Source organism: Spermophilus citellus (assembly GCF_964194105.1).
Source record: "Spermophilus citellus genome assembly, chromosome: 1".
NCBI lineage: Eukaryota > Metazoa > Chordata > Mammalia > Rodentia > Sciuridae > Spermophilus > Spermophilus citellus.
In genome coordinates this window covers 156,548,789-156,560,388 of record NC_138182.1, presented here as the reverse complement: position 1 = coordinate 156,560,388, position 11,600 = coordinate 156,548,789, and the positions used below count along the sequence as shown (strand labels likewise).

The 11,600-nt window shown below is 35.5% G+C and overlaps 1 long non-coding RNA gene across 1 annotated transcript; it reads left to right on the top strand.

Annotated features, from left to right (window-relative positions):
* The first annotated feature begins 802 nt into the window (after positions 1-802).
* Positions 803-10,917, top strand: LOC308657289. Its single transcript, XR_014023896.1, has 3 exons — positions 803-871; positions 5,909-5,985; positions 10,770-10,917. It is a non-coding gene; the product is annotated as an uncharacterized lncRNA (long non-coding RNA).
* Positions 10,918-11,600: the final 683 nt, after the last annotated feature.

The window sequence follows — 11,600 nt, the reverse complement described above, 5'->3', positions numbered from 1 at the left end:
TTAATTTATCTTGAGTCAGTGATGGCTGTTCTCTCTTTGTGGTTCTTGGTTGATATGAGAATTTGTGTTTTTAAGCGTCTTCTTGCATACTTGATCAAACTAATCATAAAGTTCTGTGAAGCATGAGAGTAGTAGTTCAGATGCTCAGATCTCTGAGCCATGTGTTTCTGTGTCAGCAGGAGTTAGCATTCCATGAACAGGCAGGGAAAACCAGAAGGTTGGATGAGGGAAGCTATTCATAATTAAGTTTTCCTTGGAAGAGAGATTGAACTTATATGGACAGATTTTTGCTGTGAGATAGTTTGGAATTGTATTTCATTTTCGTTGTTTGGAAAGCTACATCTTGAGATAAAGAGGAAATATAACTGTGAGGTGATGGAAAAGTTAATGTGCTGTCGGGAGAATCTCTATCTACTTTACATGTCTCTAGCCTTCAGAAGGCTGAAATGGAGGCTATAAAACACCTTTGACTTTTTTTTGTTGAAGTGGAATTTTTTGTCTTCTGTGATATTTGCAGATAATGCTTATCCTTCCACCTTCCTTTGTGAAGACTCCAAAAGGGGGTTTCTTTTCCTTCAGTTATTTCGCTGGAACCCAAGTTATAAGCATGTTTATTTTCCCTGTTTCTGGCCTAGAGTTTTCACTATGGACTCCTTGCTTCCCTGTTGTGCCTTTGTGGTATTGGACAGCAGGTATCAGATTGCTTGTGGCTTTGTGAATGACTCACTGTTGTTTTGGCCTGGTATTCTGATTTATTTTACTGTGAATTCACCTGGAGTTTGGTTCTTTTCCAGTATTGCTACTTTGACCAATAAGAGAAGCTTAGTCCTTATGCCAGAGAGTTCTGCAGAAGAAATCACTGTTTGTCCTGGTAAGCACCTTCCTATGATTTTACTGGATTTCTGATACCTTGCTAACTATCTTTTCATTCCTGACTGTTTAAACCATTTTCTGACTTTTCAGACCATTCTCAGAAAGCATATGTGTGATTGATATATACACACACACACATACATATAGATGCATCCTTATATATGTTTATATTTTAATGGTATATTGATGGCTCTGAATCTCAATCTTTTCTCTTTCTAAGGGTAATTTGGTTTTGAAATTAACATATGACTTTTTTTGGTCTTCTTTTTGTCTACTTAACAGAAATGGCAGCAAAGAATTAGGAATAACCCTTACTTAACTGTACATGCAGAGCCAATAGGCTTTTATGTTTTGGTTATGTGTGCTCTAAAAGTTGGACTGTCCTCTTGTCTGCTTCATTAAGCAGATTTTTCTCTCAGCCTTTAACTAGTTTTGACATGGCCATTCATTGTTTTGTTTTGTTTGCATTTTTTGCATAGTGGGTCCAGAAATTGAATTTTGCACACAGTTCTGTGATCAGCTTCTTAACAGGATACCCTGGTTAAGTGTGATAGTTTGCTTTTTGTTAATTGTAGAAATTAAAAGGTACTTATCTTGCTTTAGGCATAAGAGGAACTCTTTCAAAGTTGCATATGGATGTATTTACATATACAAAGAAATTTTTTTAATAATGAAATTTATTTTAATTTTTTTAAATTGTTAATGGACCTTTATTTTATTTATTGATATGTGGTGCTGAGAACCGAACCCGGGGCCTCACACATGCTAGGCATGCGCTCTGCCACTGAGCCACAACCCCAGGCCACATATACAAAGTAATTTTAAATGAACTGAAATACCTACTATCTAATAGAATTCTTGAGTTGAATCACTGTATGATATAAAGAATTTTTTTGTGATGTAAATCATTACCTTTTTTTGGTGCCAGGGATTGAACCCAGGAGCACTTAACCACTTTTTTGTTTTTTTCTTTTGAAACAGTGTTTCCCTAAGTTGCTCAGGGCCTTGCTAAATTGCTGAGGCTGGTCTTGAACTTGGAATTCTTCTGATTCAGCCCCCTGAGCCACTGGGATTACATGCTTGACTAAACCACTACATTTAAAAAAAATTTTTTTTCTTGTATTTATAGATGGACAGAATGCCTTTATTTTATTTGTTTATTTTATATGGTGCTGTGGATGGAACCCAGTGCCTCACGCATGCTGGGCACGCACTCTGCCACTGACCTACAGCCCCAGTCGTAAACCACTACTTTTTAAGAAACTTTTTTCTTTTTAAAAAGTAGACCCCCCAAAAAAAATAAAAGTGGAGCCCATTATATTTATCAGTAATTTCATTCATGTGAGATTGAGGAACTTCTTAATGTTTAAATTCTTTGGACAGCAAGTGATGTACGGATGTTTCTATCAGTCATCTGGGTTTCCTTCAGATTTTATATATTCTGTCAGGATTAGAGATAGTCAGTTTTCTTGTTTGCTTTTCTTCAGTTTTTTTTTTCCCCAAAGAGACTTGGAAACAAAGGAAAGCCCTGGAAATATTTTAAAATATTTGTTAGTCTATCATGAATTTTTTTTTATTTTAAAAATACATTTATGTTGATTTTTATTGAAAGTAGTTCCTTAGTTCATTTGAAAGGTATTTGGATCATTGCCTAATAATTCCCATTAGGAGACCCCATTACAAAGTGCTGAGATTTTGGCAGGAGCATTCAAGAAAGCTATGTACTATCTTTATGAAAAGAAAGCTTAATCTCTTAATCTCTGTCTGGGATTCCTGCATCATGCCATCTTTCTGTGAAGTCATCTAGTCTACCTGTTTTGGATATGGCATGTGATGTCACATAAGATATTGTCGGAGGAACCTCCAAATATAATGATCTTGAAAGTCCTAGTTAGTGAGAGAAGGAAAAGCAAGCCCTTAATGACTGAGGTTAAATAACTTTTATGATTATGACTTGCTGTCATTAGCCTGCAAATGAAGTCCAAATGTTTTCTGATATAAACTACTTCTAAATGAGATTGCAAAAGGTTTTCAAAATACTAATGTTCCCTTTGCTAAGAAAGTAGAACTAGTTCTCCATGAAACCAAACAAACTCCTGAATTTCTTTTTTGATATAGAATTTTTAAGCTATGCATCTAAATTGTACCAAAAAATTGTTCTAAATGGGTCGAAGCACAAATTGAATATAGTAGTTTGTTACCTGTTTCCTTTTGTCTCATATTTCTGACAGTTTCAGGGGTCTGATACTCAAAATTCATTATCTTTCTAGTGTTATTTACTTTGTTTGAAGAGGCAAGATTATAGACATATTGTGCCCACATTGCACATGCTGGTAGCATTGTTTATTTCTGAGGAGCTAACACCCTCTTGAGTTGTTTGTAGTTGGACATTCAGCTATTCACATAAAGCTTAATTCAAGACTTTTTATTATTGCAGTAGTCCAAGTAGTGAGCAGCTCTTATTTTTGAACAGACTAAATGTCTTTTATAATACACTCTCTCAGGGAAACTTAAAGAAGATTTTGAAGTATGTGCACTATAAACCTTTTTCCATCAAGAGTATAAAAATCTGTGTATCCAATTTCAAAAAAATTGTGATGTATTAAAATACATTTATTATTAGAAGTGTATTTAACCCTTTTTTAATGATTCAGAAAATATTTTAGAATCCTTTTTTAATATTTATTTTTTAGTTTTAGGTGGATACAACATCTTTATTTTATTCTTTTTTATGTGGTTCTGAGGATCAAACCCAGTGCTTCAGATGTGCCAGGCAAGCCACTTGAGCTATATCTCCAGTCCTAGAACCTTGTAGATAGTTTGTTTGCCTAATACTGGCTATTTATTGTATTTGTGAAGCACAAAAGTATCAGCTAGAAATAGTAAGTACAGTATCAAATACAGGATTTGATACTGAGATAAATTATTTGTCTCAGTTTGGGCTGAAACAATAAAATACGTACACTGTGGCTCGTAAACAACAGAAATTTATTTCTCACAGTTCTGGAGAATGGGGAGTCCAGGATCAAGGCCTCTACAGATTCTGTGTCTGGTGAGAGCCTGCTTCCTTGTTCATAGATGGCACTTTTTCACTGTGTTCACACATGGCACAAAGAGGATGAAAGAGCTCTCTGACCTCCTTTTCTTTTTTCTTTTTTTAATATTTATTTTTTTAGTTATAGATGGACACAATATCTTTATTTTTATGTGGTGCTGAGGATCGAACCCAGTGCCCCACACATGCTAGTCGGGTGTTCTACCTCTGAGCCACAATCCCAACCCTCTGAGCTCCCTTTTATAAGGGCACTAATTCCATTCTTGAGGTCTTTTCCCTTATATTCTAATTTCCTCCCAATCTACTTCAAATATCATCACATTGGGGGTTAGGATTTCAACCTAACATATGGAGTTTGGGAGGGAAATAAAATTCACTTTCTGATATTTCTTTTATAGATTTGTTGTCATTTGATGTATAATTACTGTGTGGTATTTTTTTTTTGGGGGGGTACCAGGGATTGAACTTGGGGCCACTGAGCCACATCCCCAGCCCAATTTTGTATTTTATTTAGAGACAGAGTCTCACTGACTTGCTTAATGCTTCATTTTTGCTGAGGCTGGCTTTGACTCGCGATCCTCCTACCTTAGCCTCTCAAGCTGTTGGGATTACAGGCGTGTGCCACTGTGCCCAGCAGTTACTATGCTTTTGTTATATTAAATGACAGTTGTCTAGAGCAGAGGTTAGTAGAGGCTAGCAGAGGTTAGCAGACTTAAAACATTTTTTCACTTATTTTTTCTCCCACCTCCCATCTTTTAAATAAAAGAAGACTAGTAAATATTTTAGGCTGTTTGGGACATGAGGTCTGTTGAAACTACTCATCTCTGTTGTTTTAGTGCAAAGGCAGCCATAGGTAATGCATAGATGAATGAGTGTGGCTATGTTTCAATAGAACCTTATTTATAAAAATGGACACCCAGCTGGATTTGACCCATAGAGCTGTGTATAATTTCCTAGCCCCTAAACAAGACTATAAGGGACTCACAAGTTGCATCTCCATACTAGCTATAGATAGTAGAGTGTCTGGGACTTGTTCAATTAATATTTGTTAAATTAATTTTGAATTTATAGATGCTGCTTAAAGAATGTATTGAAGAAAGGCATATCTTTGTCCAGAATGCATACTCTATTTCTGGTCCCAATTTCTGTTTTTCCTAATCACCTCTTTAACCTCATGCCAACCTAATGTTGGCATGTTTTTGTTTTCTATAAAAATTAATATAGTTTGGAACTAGAACTACAGTGGAAATAAGCTAAATGGATCAACTGGTGAACAGATAAACAAACTGTGAAATATTCATATAATGGAGAACCAGTAGAAAGGAGTGAATGACTAACATATGGGACAACATTTCAGAAACAGTATGCTAAGTGAAAGAAGCTGGACACAAGACTATATATACTATGTGATTTCATGTATATGACATTTTAGAAAAGGCAAAACTATAGGAACATAAAGTAGATACTTATAATTAACTTAATGGGGTATTGGGAAAGATTATTATTATTTATTTATTTGGTACCAAGGATTGAACCCAGGGCCACTTAACTATTGAGCCACATCCCCAGCCCTTTTTTACATAATTTATTTAGAGACAGGGTCTCATTGAGTTGCTTAGGGCCTCGATAAGTTGCTGAGGCTGGCTTAGAACTCATGATCCTACTGCCTTACCCTCCTGAGCTGCTGAGATTACAGGCATGCACTGCCGCACCCAACTGTTTTTTATTTTTATTGTAGTGGTAGTTACTTGATATAAATTGTACCATGTATAATTGGTATATTTGTTAAAACTCACCAAATTGTACATTGAAAATTGGTGAATTCTGTTATATGTAAATTATGCCAATAAAGCTTTAAGAGGAAACAGACTAGATCTGTATTGCCATTACAATAAACAAAGGGTAAAATAGGTGTTTGGTTTTTTTAATTACTAAAACTCAAAATGAAAATTCATGGAATCTTAATTTTTTTAATTACAGAGACACAGCTAAGTTCCCCTGAAACTCTTGACCTTGAAAGAGAAGACTCTCCTGGTAGCAGAGAAACCCTGGATGAAGTAAGAATAATAATGGGAGACAAGGAGATGAATATTCTCCTCTATAGTTTTTCTTAGTTGTTTAATCCTGCTGGTTGTCTTTTTTCTAATGCAGTGTTGACTTTGGCTGAAAATATTTATGTGGCATAGGATTTTAGCTTTGGGGACATTTATCTCATGGAGAAATTTTTATAATTAAGATCAGTTTAGCATTGTTTCTAAAAATAAAAGTAGTTGCTATTTCTTGAATATTTTTATATGCATTATTTCTGTTACAGATGGGGAAATAGAGGCTTAGGATGTTTAATTTGCACTAGTTCTTACTGCTATTAATAATAGAACTAGAATTTGAATATTGGTTTGTCTCCGAAGTTCTAGGGCATTTTCTCTTACATACTGATATACAACAGAGATGAACAATCTTGGGAAAAATAACTATATGAAATAAATTTTCAGTCCTAATTTTAAAATGTTATTAGAAATAACAAACCCAAGTTAAAATATATTTTCATTACTACCTTTTGTAGCTAACATTACATATCTTGCAAGAGCCATAAAGCTGATTGGTAGAAACTCATACTTCTGATTAAGATTCTTAGTGTATATTTTTCATGTTGAGTCTGACAAAGCAATTTAACTACCAGGAATTCTTTTAAAGAATTTAAGGTTTTAATCTATTGCTATGAAAAGCAGCTTAAAAATTAAGCAAATTCTTCTCTGGAAATAAAGATTTTGGTTATATTTGTGTTTACTATCTTGAACTGGCACTTTAAAAAATACTTAATTCTCATTCCTTTTTATACTCTAGGTTTCTCCTCCTTATCGTGTGTGTGTGTGTGTGTGTGTGTGTGTGTGTGTGTGTGTGTCGTGCTGAGGATCTATCCCAGGATCTTATGCATGCTAGGCAAGCACTGTACCACCGAGCTGCATCCTTCGATTTTTTTTACCTTAAAAGTTAAATCTCTTCCTTAGTACTTCCCTTTCCCAGTACTGTAGGTAACTGGGTAGAAATTCTGCTTTCATGAATCATGCACACTGCCGGTTCCTTGAAACCTGATCCGTCACAACTGATAGACCAGGATTTCCTGATAGGAGTGAGGGTAGGAAAGATGATGACACTTCCTTCCTCAGAGGTACTGAGGACACATCTTGCTAGATAATGTCAGAATGGCCTCTAGGTCCTTTTCCTAGCAAGGACATGGCCTTCTAAATGGGAACAGGGGATCAGAGTAGTAATAACATAGTTATCCAAACATACAGAAAAAGCCTAATAGAAGCCTTTAATTAGTTCATCAAGGCTGATTTCTTACCCATCCGTGATTGCAAAGGATACTATTTTGGGGGTCAAAAAACGTGAATCCTATTTGGAATTTATAGTGTGCATTCTGCATTACTCTGCCTCAAACAGTAGAGTGTATAGCCTTTCTCACTTTAAATGTCCTCTTTTTCTATCTCTGTTAGCTGATATCTGGATATTCCTAAGTAGCCAGAAGTTTCCATTAAAAGAAGTTAAAAACACTGTAGTTTTTAAGTCATTGAATAATCACTTATTAGTTACAAGAAAGAAAGAATTGAATAATTTCTGTGCATAAAAAGGATGTGGACTCTTGCCTTTGAAATCTGTGAATACTTTTTTGTCTTTTATTGAAAGGTGGTATGGTATAGTGTAAGGTTCTTGCACATTGGAATTAGAAGACATGGGTTTGAATGCCAGTCCCACCACTTTGTGATGTTAGACAAATTCATTTTTTATTCATTTATTAGGCAGGTTTTTATGGTTTTTATACTTTGTATTATTCATTGTTTTAAGACTCTTAGAGATGCCAAGATAAATTAAAAAAAATGATGTTCCTGCCTTCACAGGGTCCTGATAAGGGAGATAATAGACACATAAACAGATAATTATAATGTGGTCTGACAAATGTCATAGTAGATTCCTAGGGTATTAATGCAGCACAGAAGAGGACCGCTCTTCTGAATTTCACCTCTTCATATAAAAATTGGAGGCAAAATATTTTTATTTTTTGGGTTGCTCTTCAGATTAAATTAGATAAAGATTATAAGACACTTAGCAGAGATTTGGTACAAGTAGAGGTGTGCATGTGGAAACAGTCACTATTTTACTGCTTTGTGAGTATTGTGGCTCTTTAGTGATATTAGCTTACCAGTGATGGGTTGTTGCTCAGCACTGCTAAAGTCTGTGGAATAGCTGTGGTGGAACTGCAGCCCCTCTTGATTTGATTTCCCACAGAAGTCAGGTTTCTTTGAAAATAATGGTTTCTCAATATCATGCCTGATTGTTTCCCTTAGTTGGATTCTCAGATAAATATTCTGTTTTCAGAGGAGTTAATAGAAATTATTCAAAGTTAAACAGTGAGTTTAATGAGTAATTTTTTTAAAGGTAACTTGTGTTAGAGTCCTAAATGGTAAGGAGAAAGATCTGAATAAATGACTTTCTAAACTACATCTAAACTGGGGGAAGGTTAGAGGGTTTGGTAATTTGTAGAACATGCCTTTTTTCCACTGGGTTCTTTTCTTGAGGTGAGGTTCCTTTTGAAGCCAAAAGGTAAGAACCAACCCTTTAAGGGATTAAGAATCAGTGTCTGAGTACCACTTTTAAGAAATTGCTGTTTTGTATTTTTAAAAAAGTAGAAATCATTCTGCAGAATCTACACAGATAAAAGCTGTGTTGCTTGTATTTTCCTCTTTGAAGTTCCTCTGTAGTAGTTAATTTAAATAGACCTTTTTAATGGCATTGGGGGAAATATTTTTAATATAAAAATTTTCAGAAAGCTTCTCGTTTTCCTCTGAATGTGGTTGGAAATAGTCTCATATCCATAAAATAATAATAAAGATTACTTCCTTTCAAATATATTAATAGTTTTGGGTACATTCTCTGCACTTTATAGAGTGGCAATGAATACAAAAGGAGTGTTGTAGTGCTATTGTGAGCACCAGTGACACGTTATCTCTGTACTTAGTGAACTTTAGAATTTCAAGTAACTGCTCAATCACCACTAATTTTCAGTAACTCAAGAATGCTTGTAAATTTTAGGATTTATTGATTTCCCTCTCTGCTCAAATTGCTTTGCCTGTACAAGACAACTTTTTCTTATGAGTTGTTTGAACAGAGGAACCTGAATTTTTGAGAAGCTCAGTGACTAGGCTTAGAATAACAGCACCTAGAAAGTCCAGACCCACTTGACTTTCTGTACCTCCAAGAGAATAATAAAATCATGTAATCTCCCTGGTATGTTCGGGTTCAACTTCTAGAAACAAATGAGAAGGGAGGCTGTTTTTGCTTCTGCCATTTTCATTAATGAAAATACTGAAAGTTTTTATGTGAATTAGGTCTCAGTTTGAGTCTAGATTATTCACTTACTAACTTTGTGTTCAGCAGATTACTTTACCTTTCCAAGCTTCAATTTTCCTTTCTATACTACTGGAGCTAGTGATACCTATGTCCAGTTGGATTGTGAGGGATGGATATGGAAAATGCGTGGCAGAGCCTGGAATAGTGTAAGAACTTAACCACTGTTAGTTCCTTTCTCATCTTTCTGTTTTTCCCCATCTAGAATATGTCTTTTTAATAGCAAGTAAGTGTGTTTGGCTTGGTATTTAGAAGGTCTGTTTCCCTCTCTGCTGGATTCCACTCACAAGCAGTAGATTTTAGAAATGGTCCAAATTTCCAAACCAAAACCAAAAAATAAACAACAACCAAAACAACCACAGTTGATTCAGAGGTTAAATTAACTATCCATTGCAATTTGGGTCCTATTTTGTTTTTATACCGGATGAGGACTTCTTTTTTTTTCACCCTGTAGTAAGGTATAATGACAGTCCAGATGCTCCTTGGTCTTAAGTGGAAGCAGTAGCTGTGCAGGACTGTTACACATTGATTGGATAGGACATGCTGTCCTTTGAAGCAAGAGTTAGGCAGTAGTGCTGCAGTGCCCACGCATACTGTTGAATTAATCACTGCAGAGTCCCTGGCTCTGACTAACCTGTGTAGATAAAATAAAACTGCCTCTGAGAGACACTGGCAACTATAGGAGAAATGATGACTATAAAACACTGAGGAGTAAAGAAAGTTTAGTGTGGCTTCAACAGAATTGATTATCTTAGTAATGACTTTTCTATGGCTCCTTGGGTCTTTGTGTCCCCTTTCAGTCCAAAAAGTCACAAATTAAACACAAGGGTGTTATATCTTTTTGGTATAAGCACAGACCTAGGCTCTTAGCTTAAATTCTAATCGTGCTACTTTTGGCTTAGAATCTTTTGTTTTTTAATGCCTTTTATCTTAAAGTTTCAATGACCACAGTTTTCTTTTTTATGAGATTGAAAAGCATCTTTAAGATGCTATTGAAATATAAAATGTGAAACACAAGAGATAAACAGTATACTTGGGCAATGAATACCATGCAGTGTGGTAGATAGAGGCCAGTGTCCTCAAGGTTTAGAGCTATCTAGATAGTCCTTGTTTTGAATTTCAACTCTGACATCTATTTGTTTGTGTGTGACACTGTACAAGTTCCCTTACTGTTTGGGGCAATACTTTTCTCATGTCTATGCCTTTGTAAGAATGTGAGAATTAAATAAGTAATTCATACATAGGGCTTAGTGTATAGCTGGCAACTTAGTATAGTTAAGTATTAACTATAAGAGTAGTGTCTCCCAGGCCTTAGCCCTGAATTTGATATGTTGATTGCTATTGTCTCTTTGAAAGTAATTGGGATAGAATCTTTAGTGGGAAAGATAGATGATAAGCTAAAGATGTTACAATTCCTGTTTGTCACGTTCTTCAGGTTGGTAACAGGGAAGATGCTGAGAAGGATATGCCTACTTCTACCTTCTCATCTAGTACCCAGGTATCCTGCCCATTATGTGATCAAGGCTTCCCATCCACAAAGATTGAGCGACATGCTATGTACTGCAATGGTCTGATGGAGCAAGAAGCAGGTAAAGACTCATCAGAACAGCCAGACTCTTACTTTTATTTGTATGTGGTTTTGTAATCCTGTACAATTCAATGTAGGGAAAGCCGCTCTTCTTCAAAGTTAAAGTTGCTTTTTTTTTAGTTAATTTTCTGGTACTTTCATGGTTTTTATTTGTTTTAGTATGTTGTTACTTGGACCTTAGGAGTGGGGAAGGAAAAACCCTTTCCTCCTTTAATGTTTCAACTTATTTGCTATAGGTAGGCCAAAGACCAGTGCAATGCAGTAGTTGCAATCCCAACTCATATATTCAAATATTGAGATTCTGGTATAACTTGAGAATCTAAGTCTAGTGTTACCTATTTTATATTCAAAATAAGTCTTTTCTGGCTTTTTTGTTTGTTTAAGATAGAAATTCTACCTGGAGATAGCAGCTGAAAAATAACCCTAATTTATACTCATATCTCACATGTCTCTGCTGAGTTACCCTGGAGCTATTGGTTTATATCTCTGAGAGTATACCAAAAGCCAGAGTTTTGGTATAGTTTGGAGGGTGTGTGTGTGTGTGTGTGTGTGTGTGTGTGTGTGTGTGTTGATACTGGGGATTGAACCTAGGGTGCTTTGCCACTGAACTACATCCCCAGTCCTTTTTATTTTTTTATTTTGATACAGGGTCTTGCTCAGTTGCTGAGGCTGGACTTA